The sequence below is a fragment of the Theropithecus gelada genome, chromosome 14 (assembly GCF_003255815.1).
Source record: "Theropithecus gelada isolate Dixy chromosome 14, Tgel_1.0, whole genome shotgun sequence".
Lineage (NCBI taxonomy): Eukaryota > Metazoa > Chordata > Mammalia > Primates > Cercopithecidae > Theropithecus > Theropithecus gelada.
Genome location: NC_037682.1, coordinates 1,574,269 through 1,591,211, shown reverse-complemented (window position 1 = coordinate 1,591,211; position 16,943 = coordinate 1,574,269).

Genomic DNA, 16,943 nt, shown 5'->3' with positions numbered 1-16,943 from the left:
GAGGCGACCCGCTGAGCAGCATCCCCCGAGCTGCAGGACAAGCTCACGGCCCCCAGGAGCTGGGCCAAGGACCTGTGGGGAGAGGGCAGGTGGCACGGGTGGGCAGCCCGCCTGCCGTCGCGCGCATTCCCGGGGCCTCCCAGCCACCCTCATACCCTCTCCGGGACCGGCCCCCTTCACCTGCCTGAGAGCTGGATTTCCTGCGCCCGCCCCATCCCTGACCCGTCCTGTCCTCCTCACCTCGATCCGTGTGTGAAGGAGGAAGAGCAGCCGCTTTCTTGGTTCCCAGCACTATCTACGGACATCAGGGACACCTCTGGCCCAGCCGTGGGAGCAGCCACCTCCTTCCCCACTGGCAGGACCTGCCTGGCTGGCCCAGGCTTCCCATGACTCTGTCCTGCAAACAGATCCCCCACTACTCCGGGGAACCTTAGAGAGGCCGCCCTGCCCACAGCCACACCTGCGTCTGTCTTCTCTGCTCACGTCCCGCACGCACCTGTCCCTGGACAGGGGTCAGAGAGTGGGGTCAGGGCGGCTCAGGTTAGGGCCTCTGTTGCTGCTGCCCCGCCCCACCCCCGTCCTGCCTTCCCTTCATCACCTCTGGTCCCCCCGCTGCTCTCTCAGCAGTCCCTTCCCAGAGGCTTGCCCCAGGCCCCGCCAGCCCCACGCCCACCAGCCCCACGCCCACTAGCCCCATGCCCGACAGCTCCACGCCCACCAGCCCCACGTCCACCAGCCCCACGTCCACCAGCTCCATGCCCACCAGCTCCATGCCCACCAGCTCCATGCCCGACAGCTCCATGCCCACCAGCTCCATGCCCACCAGCTCCATGTCCACCAGCTCCATGTCCACCAGCTCCATGTCCACCAGCCCCACGCCCACCAGCCCCACGCCCACCAGCTCCATGCCCGAGAGCTATCAGCCTCTTACCTCCACAATCGGTTGCTCTTGGCCAGCCCGTCCTGCTGCAGAAAGGAACAGGCTGCAGGTCTAGAGAGGGTGGCCACAGTCTAATTCCCCCTCTGTTGTACACAGGTGGCTAGAGACCCCCATAGGGACAGGCAGGAGGTCAGTGAGCAGGTGGGAGCAGGTGTGGGGGTCTCCCACCCAGGCCCCTCTGGGTGTCCCCACCACCAGGTGCTACACACTGGTGGAAAGCAGCGCCTGTTACAATGGGGACTTTGGCTGCTGAACTGCCTGTCTCCATCTGAACTCCTGCCCCTGCCCCAGCCTGGGGGCTTCCTGCTGTGCCCAGTGGAGGTGACTAGGAAGCCTGGAGGGGCACACTGGGGCCTCTGATGCTCAGAAGCCCAGCACAGATCCAGCACCTGCCGAGCGTGTGTGCTCACACCCCCACAATGCCTCCGCTGAGGGATGAGGAGGGAAGCCTGGGGAGTGCAGTGCCCAGGTAGCCCCTGTTGGGGGTGGCAGGGGGGTCAGCTCCACACTGCACACATTGTTCTGGAAGCTCCACAAGTCACCAGCACACAGAGGTAAGTGTTGCCCACGTAGGAACCAAACACCCAAGGAGGGCTTGTCAGAAGACAGGCCAGAGCGTGGGGAGTGGGACGCGGAGGGATGGTGCAGTAAGAAGCCCTGGGAGTTGCACTGATTTTACAGCCGTGGGCTCACGCCGGTTCCTTCCTCCGTCAGCTGTGGATGTGAACCAGCCGCCCTGGTGGACCCTCAGTGGCCGCACTCTGATGCTCGTTACTCTGCACATTTTCATTCGCTGCTGAGGTTCCGCATTTCCCCACGTATTTAGTAGCCATTTGCCTTTTTCTTTTGTGAGTTGTTCATGTCCTTTCTGGTTTTTAACACTGATTTATAAGAACCCTTTGTAAACGGAAGATATTAGCATTCTCCGTGACGTGCATGTAACGATGTTTCTTTCTGAGCTTGTTTGGCTTTCGGTTTCATTGTGGTATTTTGGGGGCTGGGGACATTTTCCCATCTGTGTATATTTTATTTTATTTTTTATTTTTTTGAGATAGAGTCTCACTCTGTCACCCAGGCTGGAATACAGTGGTGAGATCTCAGCTCTCTGCAACCTCTGCCTCCTGGGTTCAAGTGATTCTCCTGCCTCAGCCTCCCAAGTAGCTGGGATTACAGGGGTCTGCCACCATGCCTGGCTAACTTTTGTGTTTTTAGTAGAGACGGGGTTTTGTCATGGTGGCCAGGATGGTCTTGAACTCCTGACCTCAGGTGACCCACCGACCTCAGGCGATCCACCCACTACGGCCTCCCACAGTGCTGGGATTCCAAGCATGAGCTATCGCGCCCGGCCTTCTGTCTGTGTTGTCGGAGCTCATGGCCTCCCTCTCTAGAGCTTGAGTGCAGCAGGGGCCTCGGGCTGTTGCTCCAGGTCAGAGCTCTCCTCACTGTTGAATTCCCATCTAGGGCTGGGGGCCGAGTGGTTCTGTTCCGGTCCCGGCCGTGGCTCCATGGACCGTCGGCCTACGTGCGGCCCGCCAGGTCCTCCTGATGATTTGACAGAGGAGCCCAGACGTGCCCCCAAGCTGCTGCCTGTGTAACCTGAGGTCACATAAGCTGGGGTGCTACGAAGGGGCCACAGGGTCCCTGAGAGGCGAGGAGGGAGGGGTGCGGGAGGAGAGGCTTGGGGGAATGGGAGGTGCATGGTGGATGGAGGCCAAGGACCCCAGCAGACCCCAGAGGCTCCTCAGGCCGGGCCCTGCCTCAGAGGCGCCAGTCCCATATCCCCAAGGACACTGTCCTGTCCACCGGGCTCACCAGGTGGGTCACTGGCCACCCACAGAGCATTGACCACACTGTTGAGGGGACCAGAGCAGATCCCAGAGCTGTGTCTGGCAGGCCTTACTCTCTGCTGTGAAAATGACAACCTTTGTGAGGGCCAAGTGCTGCCCACCTGTGTCACCCCCTCAACACCCCCGGCTCACCCTGGGGCACCCCAAGTGAAAGCTCCACTCTCTTCCCAGCTGGGCTGGCCCCACCCTATCCCCTGGACTCAGGGTGGGCGAAGGAGAGGTGAGGGGGGTGGGAGGGGCTGGGAGCAGGTGCTGAGATGCGTAGCACCCCGTGGCCCGTCCCCGCTGCCCACCCTGGCTGGGTCGTGCTGAGGTGGCTCCCAGAACTTCTGTCTGCTGGGGTTGGGAGGCTCAGCCTCTATAGCCCAAGGGTGATGGTTCCTGCCCACTCTTTGGGCAGCTGGAGAAGTGCTGAGGAGGGAAAGAGGAGCACGAGGGGGATGGGAGTCTGTGTCTGCCTCTCATTAGCACGGGCTGTGCTGGAGAAAGATGGGTGCCTTGTTCCTGGGTGACTCTGAGGCCCAAGTCCCAGCAGGCAGGACCCAGTCGCAGGACGCAGAAAGACCTTCCAGGGACTCAGAGGTGAGCACACCATCCTGGGGCCCCAGGAGACTCAGCCCAGCCTGGGTGGGGCTTCGTACATGGGTGGGAGGCAGTGGAGCGGTCAGATGGCTGGGAACGTAGGAAACTTCAGACCCGACTTTGGATGAAGGCCCGCAGCCTATGACCCAGCAGGAAAAGCGTGGGCCCCTGCAGGTCCCCTCCTCGTTAGGTATCCGTCAGCCATGAGCAAGGAGGAGGTGGGGGTATAAAAAGCCCTAGAGCAGGCTGTGGGGGGCGGGGGAGGGTGGCACAACAGGACGTGTATTCATCCGTTCTCGCACCACTATAAAGAATCACCCGAGACTGGGTACTTGCTACAGAAAAGAGGTTGAATTGGCTCTCAGTTCCTCAGGCTGCAGGGGAAGCCTGATGCTGGTGCCTACCTGACTTCTGCTGAGGCCTCAGGAGACTTTCAGTCGTGGCGGAAGGCGAGGGGAAGCAGGCTCGTCTTACCTGGTGGGAGCAGCAAGAGCGTGAGCGGGAGCTGCTGCATCCTTACTAACATCCAGAGCTAGAGAGGACTCAGGCCGGGTCGGGCAGACAGCACCCAGGGACGGCGCTAAACCATTTGTGAGGAATCGTCCCCAAGACCCAATCGCCTCCCACCAGGCCCCACCTCCAACCCTGGGCGTTACAATTCGACCTGAGATTTGGGTGGGGACACAGAGCCAAACCTTATCAGTGCAAATGTACTGAACGCTCCCAGACTGTATACGCTTAGAATGTGTCAGGTGGCACTTTTTTTTTTTTTTGGTATTATACTTTAAGTTCTAGGGTACATGTGGACAACACGTAGGTTTGTTACGTATGTATACATGTGCCGTGTTGGTGTGCTGCATCCATTAACTCGTCATTTACATCAGGTATTTCTCCTAATGCTATCCCTCCCCTGTCCCCCCACCCCACCACAGGCCCCAGTGTGTGATGTTCCCCTTCCTGTGTCCAAGTGTTCTCATCGTTCAATTTCCACCTATGAGTGAGAACATGCAGTGTTTGGTTTTCTGTTCTTGCGATAGTTTGCTGAGAATGATGGTTTCCAGCTTCATCCATGTCCCTGCAAAGGACATGAACTCATCCTTTTTTATGGCTGCATAGTATTTCATGGTGTATATGTGCCACATTTTCTTAATCCAGTCTATCACTGATGGACATTTGGGTTGGTTCCAAGTGTTTGCTATTGTGAATAGTGCCGCAATAAACATATGTGTGCATGTGTCTTTATAGCAGCATGATTTATAATCCTTTGGGTATATCCCCAGTCATGGGATGGCTGGGTCAAATGGTATTTCTAGTTCTAGATCCTTGAGGAGTCACAGGTGGCACATTTTATGTGTATTTCAGAACGATGTTTAAAATGCTTAAACGAGCTGGAAAAAGCACGGGGGCCACATTCTTAAAAGTGGGACTTTTCCTACTTTCCCCTCCGTGGATTTCTGGGGGCTGCACCAGGCTCCCTCCTGCTGGTGCTGGGTGCAGGGTGGGAGGGGCACGAAGGAGGGTGTCGTCTTCGAGGGGCTCCCAGGCGCAGGCCGGATACTTTGGAGCATGAATCCCATTCCTTGAGAGGAACAGGCCGAGTCCGCACAACCAGCATCATGATGGGGCACCCCGAAGTTAACGGGAGCGGAGTGAGGAGGGACAATGGGCCCCACCCGCAAAGGAGGAAAGTGGGGAGGCCACGCCTGACATCGCGCTTACTGACAAAGCAGGGCGTGCAGAGGCCGCAGGAGCCCGGGAGGCCACTCTCCTCCCTCCTGTCCCTGCCTGAGACAGCCACGAAGAAGTGAGGTAGAAAGAAACTGTGTCCAGCCGGGCGCGGTGGCTCAAGCCTGTAATCCCAGCACTTTGGGAGGCCGAGATGGGCGGATCACAAGGTCAGGGGATCGAGACCATCCTGGCAAACACAGTGAAACTCCGTCTCAACTAAAAAATACAAAAAACTAGCCGGGCGAGGTGGCGGGCGCCTGTAGTCCCAGCTACTCGGGAGGCTGAGGCAGGAGAATGGCGTGAACCCGGGAGGCGGAGCTTGCAGTGAGCTGAGATCCGGCCACTGCACTCCAGCCTGGGCGACAGAGCGAGACTCCGTCTCAAAAAAAAAAAAGAAACTGTGTCCACAACAATTGAGCAGAAAATGCATCAGGAGGAGCTCCCATCTGATTGATAACAGGAAAATCAGGACGTAATGATGTTTATAGTCTGGTGAATTGTTGCTTAATATTCCATGAATTTTTAGTGTGACTGTCTTTGTATTTACTTGTTTAATGAACTATGGCTCTAGAGATCATGGCGAGGTCCTCACCGCGGAACAGCCACCGCGGCCGTAGGGGTGCCCCAGCCCCGCCTTCCCAGCCGCCTGCACCTCGCCTGTAATGAGACCATTTATTTATGATTTCAATTTGTTTTTTATCATTACTATTATTTGTTTTTCAGATTTAGGAGCAGTACCTCAGACATTCTCTCACTCCCAGAACAGGGCCACACAGCCCCGCCACACAGGAGCGGAGTTTCCTCGGAGGCAAGGAGAAAGATAGCGCGTAATTACATTGAATGGTAATAAGTAAAATAATATGGCCCGATGGGTTGAGCCCGTATTTCTTGAAATGTGCCTGTCCATCGCTAGGCAACCCTGCATGACAATTCCTCATGCCTAAATAGTTGGCAGATTTCCAGTTTTGTAAAGTTAGTGTTTTCACGAAATCTGCGTTTCATAAGGGATTTTTCTCTTGGTTCTCCAGACCCCCCTCAATACAAGGACTGGTCGCTTGATCTTCTTTTACTGAGACAGGGTCTGTCTGTCACCCAGGCTGCAGTGCCATGGTGCGGTCTCAGCTCACTGCAGCCTTAACTTCCTGGGCTCAAGCCATCCTCCCACCTCAGCCTCCCAAGCAGCTGGGACCACGGGTGCTTGCCACCACGCCTGGCTAATTATTTTTTTAAACTTTTTAAATTTTGGGTTTTTTTTTTTTTTGTAGAGATGAGGTCTCCATATGTTGCCCAGGCTGGTCTTGACCTCCTGGGCTCAAGCGATCCTCTCTCCTCGGCCTCTGAAAGTGCTGGGACTGCGGTCGGGCGTCACTGTACCCGGCTGCATCACTTGACCTTGACCTGTCTCTGGTGTGAGACCATCTGTGGCTGGGGGCGTGGCCCTCCGGCGCGCGTTGTGCTGGCTTCCTGGAGAAACCCTTGTCTCATCCACCATCCCAAAGAGGCGCGGCCCTTGGGTCTCCAGCCCCTCCTGTGAATGAGCCCCACAAAAAGTCCCTGCCTCCCTGTAGGAGAACGGGGTCTGGCTGTCACCCCCACCCCGAAGGCAGCTCTGCAGCAGCCCTGAAGCCAGGCACTTTTGGACAGAGACTCCCTGTAGCTAGACCCCCATTGGGGAGCCTGGGATTAGGGTGAGCTCAGGTCCCTGTAGCCGGACCCCCATGGGGGAGCCTGGGATTAGGGTGAGCTCAGGTTAGGATTTGAACAGAGACTTCCAGTAGCCAGACCCCCATGGGGGAGCCTGGGATTAGGGTGAGCTCAGGGTAGGTTTTGGACAAAGACTCCCAGTAGCCAGACCCCCATGGGGGAGCCTGGGATTAGGGTGAGCTCAGGGTAGGATTTGAACAGAGACTCCCAGTAGCCGGACCCCATGGGGGAGCCTGGGATTAGGGTGAGCTCAGGGTAGGATTAGCCACTCTTTTCTGGTCGCCTGAAGGTGAAGCCTCCCACGGTTGGGTGTGGTCTCTGGGACCCCATGTAAAATCCTGGAAGCCCCTTTGCTGAGGGAGGCCGTGGTTGGGCCTCAGTGCAGTGGCTGGGACAGGGCAGCAGGGGTCCCTGAGGGGCTGATCCTAGAGGGCCCCGTTCCCACAGGGGAAGGAGCAAGGCCCACCCCAGCCCAGTGACGCCAGGGAAGACTCCCTTTATGGGCCCATTGGCCCTCAAAGGGTTGAGTCCTCCGTCCTTCCCTGGTGCTCCCTGGCCTGGAGCCTGTCCTCCTTCTCTGTTCCTCATCCGGCGCCATCCCAGTGTGGAGCCACAGCAGGGGGGGTGCAGAGCCTGATGGGCCAGCCTGACCCGAGGGGAGGCCAAGGGCACTGCAGGTCGCCAAGGTCGGCCACTCCCTCTGTCTCTCTCACACCTGCTGCACCTCTGCTCCCAGGGCCCCTGTGGTCCCCGAGGTCCCCTTGGCCCCTGTGCACAGAGCTCCCTGCTCTGTGTCCCGTGGCCTCCCCTCGGGCTCAGGGCCCCCAGCTCCCACCACCATCCCTTCCCCTTGCTCCCTCCCCGGCTCCCCCATGACTCCTCCCACCCAGCCCCCTCCGTGGGTGTTCTGGGGTCTCTGGTCTGCAGCCCCCTCTCCCCTCTCCCGTCTCCCACACGAGGTCCCCGTCCATGCGTTCTTGGTGAAGATCCCAGCCCCACCTGGTTCCTCCCCGTGAGCCTGGCAGTCCCGGCCCCTGCTGAGGGGAACAGCCCCCATCACTGGCTCCTTGGCGTCGGCATTGGCCTTTATGTCTCCCTGCTCAGGTCCCTCTGGGACGGAAACCACAGCTGGAGTGAGAGGGGACAGGGGACAAATGCTCAGGCTGAGAGCAGGGCCCCCCGGGAGGACGACTAGAGCCAGGGGTAGCCCCAACTATGCAGGCAAAAGCGCACGGCGGGCGGGTGTCACCGATGCCATCCTGCATCGGCTACGTCGTGTCCCCCAGATTCATGCGTCATAGTCCTGACCCCCAGGACCTCCGTACGATTGCATTTGCAGGTAGGGCCTTTCAGAGAGGAATTTTGTTAAAATGAGGCCTTTAGGGCAGGCCCTGCTCCAGTCTGCTGGGGTCCCCGTAAGAAGAGGAGACTTGGACACTCCACCCCACTACCTCCTGGGGAGCCTGTGCACAGGTGGACAGCCCCATGAGGATGCAGGGAGAGGTGGTGTCTGCAGGCCTGCGAGAGAGGCCCTGGGAGAGCCCTGTGGCACTGTGGTCCCCACTTCCCCGACTGCCCGGGTAGGCAAGAGCACCCTCAGCACCTTCCCACCGCTGCCCAGCCCTGGGTGTGCTGCTGTCTAGTGAGGGTAAGAATGCCCAGTGCCACCCTCAGAGGCTCACAACCCTCCAGGGCAGACTGGGTCCAGCTGTCAAGCAAGGCCAGGGCCCGGGGCCGGGGATGTGAGGGTCACTGTCCCCCCCTCCCTCCAGCCCCACCAGCCCCCGCCAGCCTCCCTCTAGTCCCCGGCAGTGCCTTCCACAGACACAGGTGCATGCCCGTGGTCACCTCTAACGCACCCAGGGCCTCTCCCGACTGCCTGCACAGCCCTGCTGCCCCATGGGCTGCCCTGGGACCCTGGGTGTGGGTCCGGGGACAGATTCAAGTCTACCTCTGCTGCGCATGTCTGTGCCACCTAAACGAACGGGAGGATGGACTTTGGGCACAGAGGGGACCCTGCCGGGTGTCTGTGGGCTTGAAGATGCTACAGCAGCCCTTGTCCAGCGTGGAGGGCAGTGGGCGGCGGGGGGGGGGAGAAGTCATGGGAGGTCAGGGCACCCCACCAAGTCCCAGTGCCTGCCTGGCAGAGTTCCCCACACACCCAGGGCGGCCAAGGGGGACCCCCGGCCAGGATGGGCCCCACCGCCCCTCCTCCTTTTCCTCTTCCTCCTCCTTCTTCTCCTTCTCCCCTTCGTTGCTTGTCCCTGGAGAACTTAGCTGGACTGGGCTTCGGGTGACATGCGGCTCCTCCATGGGGCTGATGGGGGCAGGGGGCCCACCTCTTGCCAGGTGGTAGGGCTGGGAGGAGCAGGTGGGACCAGAAGGGTCGCTGAGGCCACTCTGGGAATGCAAGACAGGCCACACCAGCACCATCTCCTGCTGGCCTGGGCTCCCCTCGCACCTGCTTCCAGGGCTGTCTTGAGTCCCTTTCTGGCCACAGGCCTCCCACCCCTGTCCAGAGCACAGCCAGCTTTCTCCCATTCTGATAGCTTTGGGGACCCCAGGCAGGAAGCTCCTGGAACCTGGCCCCACCTCACCCACCCGGCCACCCCACACTGGACTGCTGGGTCCCCAACCCCAACCCCGTTCCACCATTGCCTCCCTTCCTACAGCCACAGAGGGTGCAGTGCCCAGACCCTGGTAATACAGCAGGGGCCTGAGCCGAGAAACTTCTCACTGCAGCGGCTCTGAGACGCCTCCTGCCTCCTTCTGGTCCTCCATGAAATGACCAGAGCAGCAGATGTGGGAAGTTCCAGCCAGTTCACCCCTCCCTGATCTGCTGCTGAGTTCCCTGGGTGAAGGCTGGGACCTTCTGCCCTGGCTCCCCCGTCCTCTCCACCCTGGGGTCCACGCTCTACTGGCCAGTAGGTCCCCATTCAGCCCTTCCCTGGACGCCGCCTCCTCTCCCTTCCTTTCCTTTCCCTTCCCTTCCCTGTCCTCCCCAGCGCACACACATGCCCTCACACACATCTCCGCCCTCCCTGGCACGCACACAGGTGCCCTCACACACCGCCGTCCTGTTCTCCCCGGCATACAAAGGTGCCCACACACGCCTCTGAGGTCTGGCCGGGGGCATGGCCTCCCCTCCTCTGGGAAGCCCCTAGGACTCCTGCAGGGCCACATGTCCACCCTGGACTGCTAGGGGCTGCACGTGCCCAGTGAGTGTCAGCTCTGCTCAGGGCTGAGTCACTGAGCTTGCCCAGGAGCTCCTCAGTGACCCCCACCTCCCAACGGGAGGGCGGCCCCTGGGTTGAGCTGAAGCCCACGTGAGCGCCCAGCAGGTGGGCGTGGAGGCCGTGGGTGCAGGAAGGCGACTGCTCGCCCAGCTCCCGTCCCCGACGCACGTGCGTGATTTATGTTGCAATTATGTGGTCTGTCGAATTGATTTCGTGTGGGTCACTGCTGCTTCCCCAACTCAACTGTAAGCCCCGTTGACATCAGGGACCCGGCACCTCCTCCGCCATTTGCAAAGTTAATAACGATGATTTGTGTGTGAACCAAGCTCTGAGTTTCCTAAAACCCGTTCGCCCGAATTATTCCACTCACCAAAACAGCCCTGAGCTGGGGCCTGGTGTCCCTAAGGTCACAGGTGAGAGGCATGGGGCTCAGGGTCACTCAGCATCTAGGCCGTGGCTGCACGAGGAGAGACGGAGAGGCGGGCACTGCTTGCCTGGAGGGCAGCCCCAGAGGCCGGCCTGGCTGGGGAGGCAGACGCAGGGCATGGTGGCCCTGAAGCAAGAGGTTGCGTCCAGTCCTGCCAGGGCCCAAGGCCACTTTCCAGCAGGGTGGAGGAGGCTCCAGGTGGCTGTGGGGCAACAGAACACAGGGGCGTTTGGGGCAGGGTGAAACGGGTGTTGTGGGTGGGCGAGCAGGGACCCAGTGCAGCCCTGAGCGCCACATGGAGCTGAGGTGGGGACTTGACTCCAGAGGCCAGGCTCTGACACCGGACCAGATTGAGGACTATGTAAAACAGGGCAGGGTCAAAGCGGCTTTCCAGTCAGACCTGCCCTCCGCTGTGCCAGGTCAATTTACTGTTGCCATGGCAACACCCAAGCCTTGCCAACCCTTTCCACGGCAACGACCTGATGACCCAGAAGTTCCTACCCCTTCCCTAGAAATTTCTGCATGAACCGCTCTCTAAACTGCATGTAATTACAAGTGGGTCTAAACGTGACGCAAACTGCCCTGAGCAGCTGCTCTCTGCCTGCTCGCCCTTGGGTTCTTTCCTGGGCAAAGCCAAGAGTCCCCAAGGGCCGAGCTTCACTCTGGGGCTCACCTGCCCTGCATCAGAAGTGCTGGAACGTGCCCATTGCACACAGCCTGGCTGGGAGCAGGGTCTCCATCTCCCAGTGCGGGGGGATCTCCTGTTACTCCCACCCCTGGGTTCTGGGGTGCCCAGTGAACACTGTCCAATGCCAACTTTTCAACCATGTGGACATCTGTGCTGTGGATCACAACACGGCGTGGGCTCCTGTGTTCCATTTACGCCCGGAAAGGGGGGCGGGGTTCCACAGGTGGTGTTTCTGGGAGCGAGTCTGTCTATCATGGGCTCCAGAACGCCTGTCAAGTTATTGGTCTTTTTCCTTCTTGTTTTGTTGTCTACCGGAGGAAGTGGGTTAAGATTTCCAATGACAAGGCCGGGTGCGGTGGCTCAAGCCTGTAATCCCAGCACTTTGGGAGGCCGAGGTGGGCGGATCATGAGGTCAGGAGATCGAGACCATCCTGGCCTACACGGTGAAACCCCGTCTCTACTAAAAATACAAAAATTTAGCCGGGCGTGGGCAGGCGCCTGTAGTCCCAGCTACTGGGAAGGCTAAGGCAGGAGAATGGCGTGAACCCGGGAGGCGGAGCTTGCAATGAGCCGAGATCGCACCACTCACTCCAGCCTGGGTGACAGAGCAAGACGCCATCTCAAAAAAAAAAAAAAAAAAAAGGATTTCCGAGGTCAGGTGTGGCTTTATTGACGACATTTAGTTCATGGGTTTGTCTTAAATCAAGAGGGAAACCATCAGAGGCAGTGAGATGCAAAGATTTTCAGTGCATACGATTGCGTGGGTTGTGGTGGGGGGCCACACCCCAACGTGCCCAAAACGCCCCTCGAGGGAACCAGGAATGTGGTCGCCACGAGCCCCGAAGCCCCCTCACCCGCTCCAGCCTCCCCTCCAAGGGCAAACGCGACCCCGATTTCCATTACCCCAGGCCCGTTTGGCCGGCTCTTGGATTCCACAACAGTGAAATCAGACTGTGCGTTGTCTTCGTTTGTGTCTGGCTTCTTTCCCGTGTGGTAATGCCGTTACAATGTGGATTAAAGATATTTTGCAACTTTATATAGAAACAACGGAAATCCATGCTATTAACACAGAACCAGTGGTTACCACACGAATTCATTTCAGGTGAAGTTAACTCTTTTTCACTACAGTGGAATGCACATAACAGAAAATTTACCACCGTAAATGCACGCAATTTTAAAGTGTACGGTTGAGTGCCGTTAGATACATTCACGTTGCTGTGTAGCCGTCACCACCGTCATCATCTCCAGAACTTCTTCAACTTCCCAAACCGAAGCTGTCCCTGTCCCATGAAAGACCGACTCGCCATCCCCTCCGCCAGCCCCTGGCACCCACCATCCCCTTCCTGTCCCTGGGGATTTCACTGCTCTGGGTTCCTTGTATACGGGGAACCTTAAGGGTTTGTCCTTTGCTGAGTGGCTTCTTTGATTCAGCATAATGTCCTCAAGGTTCATCCATTTTGTAGCCTGTGTGAGAATTAATTTCTTTCCTTTTTTTTTTTTTCTTTTTTAGAGACGAGAGAGATCATAGCTCACTGCAGCCTCGACTTCCTGTCCTCCTGCTTCAGTCTCCCAGGTAGCAGGGACTACAGCGAATTTTTTTTTTTTTTTTTTTGAGACGGAGTCTCGCTCTGTCGCCCAGGCTGGAGTGCAGTGGCCGGATCTCAGCTCACTGCAAGCTCCGCCTCCCGGGTTCACGCCATTCTCCTGCCTCAGCCTCCCGGGTAGCTGGGACTACAGGCGCCCGCCACCTCGCCCGGCTAGTTTTTTGTATTTTTTTTTTTAGTAGAGACGGGGTTTCACCGTGTTAGCCAGGGTGGTCTCGATCTCCTGACCTCGTGATCCGCCCGTCTCGGCCTCCCAAAGTGCTGGGATTACAGGCTTGAGCCACCGCGCCCGGCCGCGAATTTTTAAAATTTATTTATTTATTTATTGCAGAGACGGGGTGTCATTATGCTGCCCAGGCTGGTCTTGAACTCCTGGCCTCAAGTCATTCTCCTGCCTCAGCCTCCCAAAGAGCTGGGATGACAGGCATAGGATTTCCTTCCTTTTTTTTTTTTTTTTTGAGACGGAGTCTCGCTCTGTCACCCAGGCTGGAGTGCAGTGGCGCTTCTCGGCTCACTGCAGCTCTGCCTCCCAGGTTCACGCCATTCTCCTGCCTCAGCCTCCCGAGTAGCTGGAACTACAGGCGCCCGCCACCTCGCCGGCTAATTTTTTCTATTTTTAGTAGAGATGGGGTTTCACCGTGTTAGCCAGGATGGTCTCCATCTCCTGACCTCGTGATCCGCCCACCTTGGCCTCCCAAAGTGCTGAGATTACAGGCATGAGCCACTGCGCCCGGCCAGGATTTCCTTCCTTTTCAAGGCTGAATGACATTCCCTGCTACGGGTAGACCACACTTTGTTTCATTCATCAACGTCTGTTCTGCAGAGGCCCCTGCAGTCACTGGCGGCAGGTGTACCTTGGCTTCTGGAGTCAGTTTGAGAATCACCCTGAGGTGCTGCAGGCAGCTGGGATCACTGGGGCGGTTTCTAACCGTGTCAGAGGTACAGTGGTCAGGGGGCAGTGGACGCCACCCTTCTATCCCTGCACTTCCAGATCTCCGGAAATAACCTTCCTTGCCCAAAGTTCTCAACATTTGTGTAAGTCTAAAATTCCCTGCAATGAATCTCCTTCTACCCAAAGTGCCTAGAGTGACTTTAGTTTCCTGACCAACCATTCCTGGTACCAGCAGCGTTTCCAGGAAGGCGGAACTTCGAAGATGGGAATCTGGGCTTAGTAATTGGACAGGCCAGGTTTCATCTGATGTCAGTGATGACCGCGTGAGGAGTGGGAAGCGGGATGCAGATAATCCATGAACATTGTCACTGACAAAATCGTCACCTTGAGGTCTCTGCAATGCAGTGCCCATCACAAGCCTGGGTTTCAGACACCAGGGGGCGCTTGCAATAGGACATTAGGATGGGGATAGAAACCATGCATATGAGGATGTGGCCTGGGGCGGCTGCTTCTGACTATACTGGGGAACTGAGAAAGAAAATGACAAGCTGTGGCCTTAAGTGCTCAGCTCAATGTATAGACAGAACCAGAGTCCTTCTATGACTGTCTTAAAAAAATTTTTCGTAGACGGGCGGATCACGAGGGCAGGAGATCGAGACCATCCTGGCTAACACGGTGAAACCCCATCTCTACTAAAAAATACAAAAAACTAGCCAGGCGTGGTGGCGGGCGCCTGTAGTCCCAGCTACTCCGGAGGCTGAGGCAGGAGAATGGCATGAACCCAGGAGGCAGAGCTTGCAGTGAGCTGAGATCCGGCCACTGCACTCCAGCCTAGGCGACAGAGCCAGACTCCGTCTCAAAAAAAAAAAAAAAAAAAAAATTTTCGTTCATGTAGCTGCAGAGTCAACTGTTTTTTTTTTTTAATGCAGAGCACAAATTAGATCTTGCAGGCTAGTGAATAATAACTAAAGAATAATTCAATGTCTTACCAAATCTCTTAAGTCAAAGTTAAGGCATTTATTTGGAAAGAATGAGACCTCGAGAACTGGAGAGGGTGTCTTTCTCTGATTCTGAGTCCCCTGAACATTAGACCTTCCTGAGTCCCCCTGTAAGCAGAAGTGACCCTTCCTTAGAGTCTGAGGTGAGTCAAACTGTACCCAAAGATCTGTGATGGCCTCACCTGAGGAAACAGCCTCACAAGATGACAAATCTCCCTTGAGATCCACCCCCACCGACCCTCATTATTCCCAGAGCCATGACTAGAGTCGAGTGCAGAGGGATGAATGCACAGTCAGACCCAAGACAAGCCACATACACACTGAATGCAAGTTTTTGCCAATTTACATCAGCAAAAACCCAGGGGCCTCTGAGGCCATGGACTCTCGGGCTGTTGGACCACCAAGGAGGTAACAGAATGTTAGATCAGGGTACATTTGCCAACGAGGACTCACATAGCAGAGAAGTGCGCAGAAGCAGTGGCTGGGAGTGGCTCTCATGGTTTGTCCCATTGTTTGACAGAAGCTTGCACACCACCCAAGTGAGCTGTCAAAACTTCCTCTGCACAACGGAGAGGAAAGAAGGCAAAGGCGCAGGCGTGGTAACATTAGAGGACTGATCCCATGGTCCTGTTCATCCACCCCAGCAATGCCTCCTGGGAGAGAAAGGCATGGGCAATATGCTGGTGGAGGGCACCGCATCTTGGGAGGCTCTGTGGACCGAGACGGTGGTGGAAGTTGCTCTCATTAAAGAGGCTGTCTCAGTGTTGGCAACCAGGTAGCAGCTCCAGCACAATGGGGTATCCTGGTCTCAACGGGGGACAGGGCCAGGGCAGCACCTGCATCCTTCACCCCATAGGACTTTGGGGAACGTCTAACTGGTTCAAGTGTCCCCAGGACTAAAACATGTAAGTAGCCTGCCAGAGTGTTCACTGGTCTCTGTTTGGGCCACCATAACAAAAATATCGTTAAAGAACTGGGTGGCTTATAAACGACAGAAACATGGCTCACAGTCCTGGAGGCTGGAAGTGCAAGACCAAGGTGCCAGCTGTGTTTGAGGAAGGCCGGTTTCCTCTCAGACAGTGACTTCTGATTGCACCCCTACGCGGGGCAAGCAAGGCTGCCGCGGGCCCCTTTCATAAGGGCACCAATCTATTCATGAGGGTTCTGCCCCCATGGCCTCCTGAAGGTCCTACCTCCCCACACCATCACCTTGGTGATTAGGTTTCAATAACTATGTCTCGAGGGGGACACAAACATTTAGACCATGGCAATCACTGTAAGTGACAAACCCTGTGGGTCTGGTGAACAGAGAAATGGCACCAGCCAGCATGGTGGAGAATCCTGGCTTTTCCCCAAATCCCAGAACTGAGCAGCTCAGAACCCCTGAATGCCAGGGGACCGGACCTCCTTACAGAATGCCGGGGGACCGGACGAACGCCGGGGGACCGGACCCCCTTACAGAACGCCGGGAGACCGGACCCCCTTACAGAACGCTGGGGGACCGGACCCCCTTACAGAATGCCGGGGGACCGGACGAACGCCGGGGGACTGGACCCCCTTACAGAACGCCGGGAGACCGGACTCCCTTACAGAACGCCGGGGGACCGGACCCCCTTACAGAATGCCAGGGGACCGGACGAACGCCGGGGGACTGGACCCCCTTACAGAACGCCGGGGGACCGGACTCCCTTACAGAACGCCGGGGGACCGGACCTCCTTGCAGAAGGGCTCTGAGATACCAGTGGCCCCATGATTGTGGGCCAGTCAGAGCGGGTGGGATGCTTGGCTCAGAGGTGCTGCCCAGCCATTCTCCAGGGCAAACTGATTCCTTCCTTCCGTCTGCAACCACGCTGCCAAAGGGCTGCAGACTCCTTCAGAGAAGTCTAGGAGGAAGATTTACAGCACATACTGGCAACAGTATCCCGGATTCCTTTTTTTTTTTTTTTTTTGAGACAGAGGCTCACTCTGTCGCCTAGGCCAGAGTGCAGTGGCGCAATCTCAGCTCACTGCAATCTCCACCTCCCAGGTTCAGACGATTCTCCTGCCTCAGCCTCCCGAGTAGCTGTGACTGCAGGCATGTGCCACCACGCCCGGCTAATTTTGGTATTTTTAGTAGAGATGGGGTTTCGCCATATTGGCCAGGCTGGTCTCAAATGCCCAAGCTCAGGTGATCCGCCCGCCTCGGCCTCCCAAAGTGCTGGGATTACAGGTGTGAGATTACCATGCCCGGCCAGTATCTCAGATTCTTATTACATCCTTTTACTTCACCTCCTTGACCTGTGAAGGACAGAGGTGGA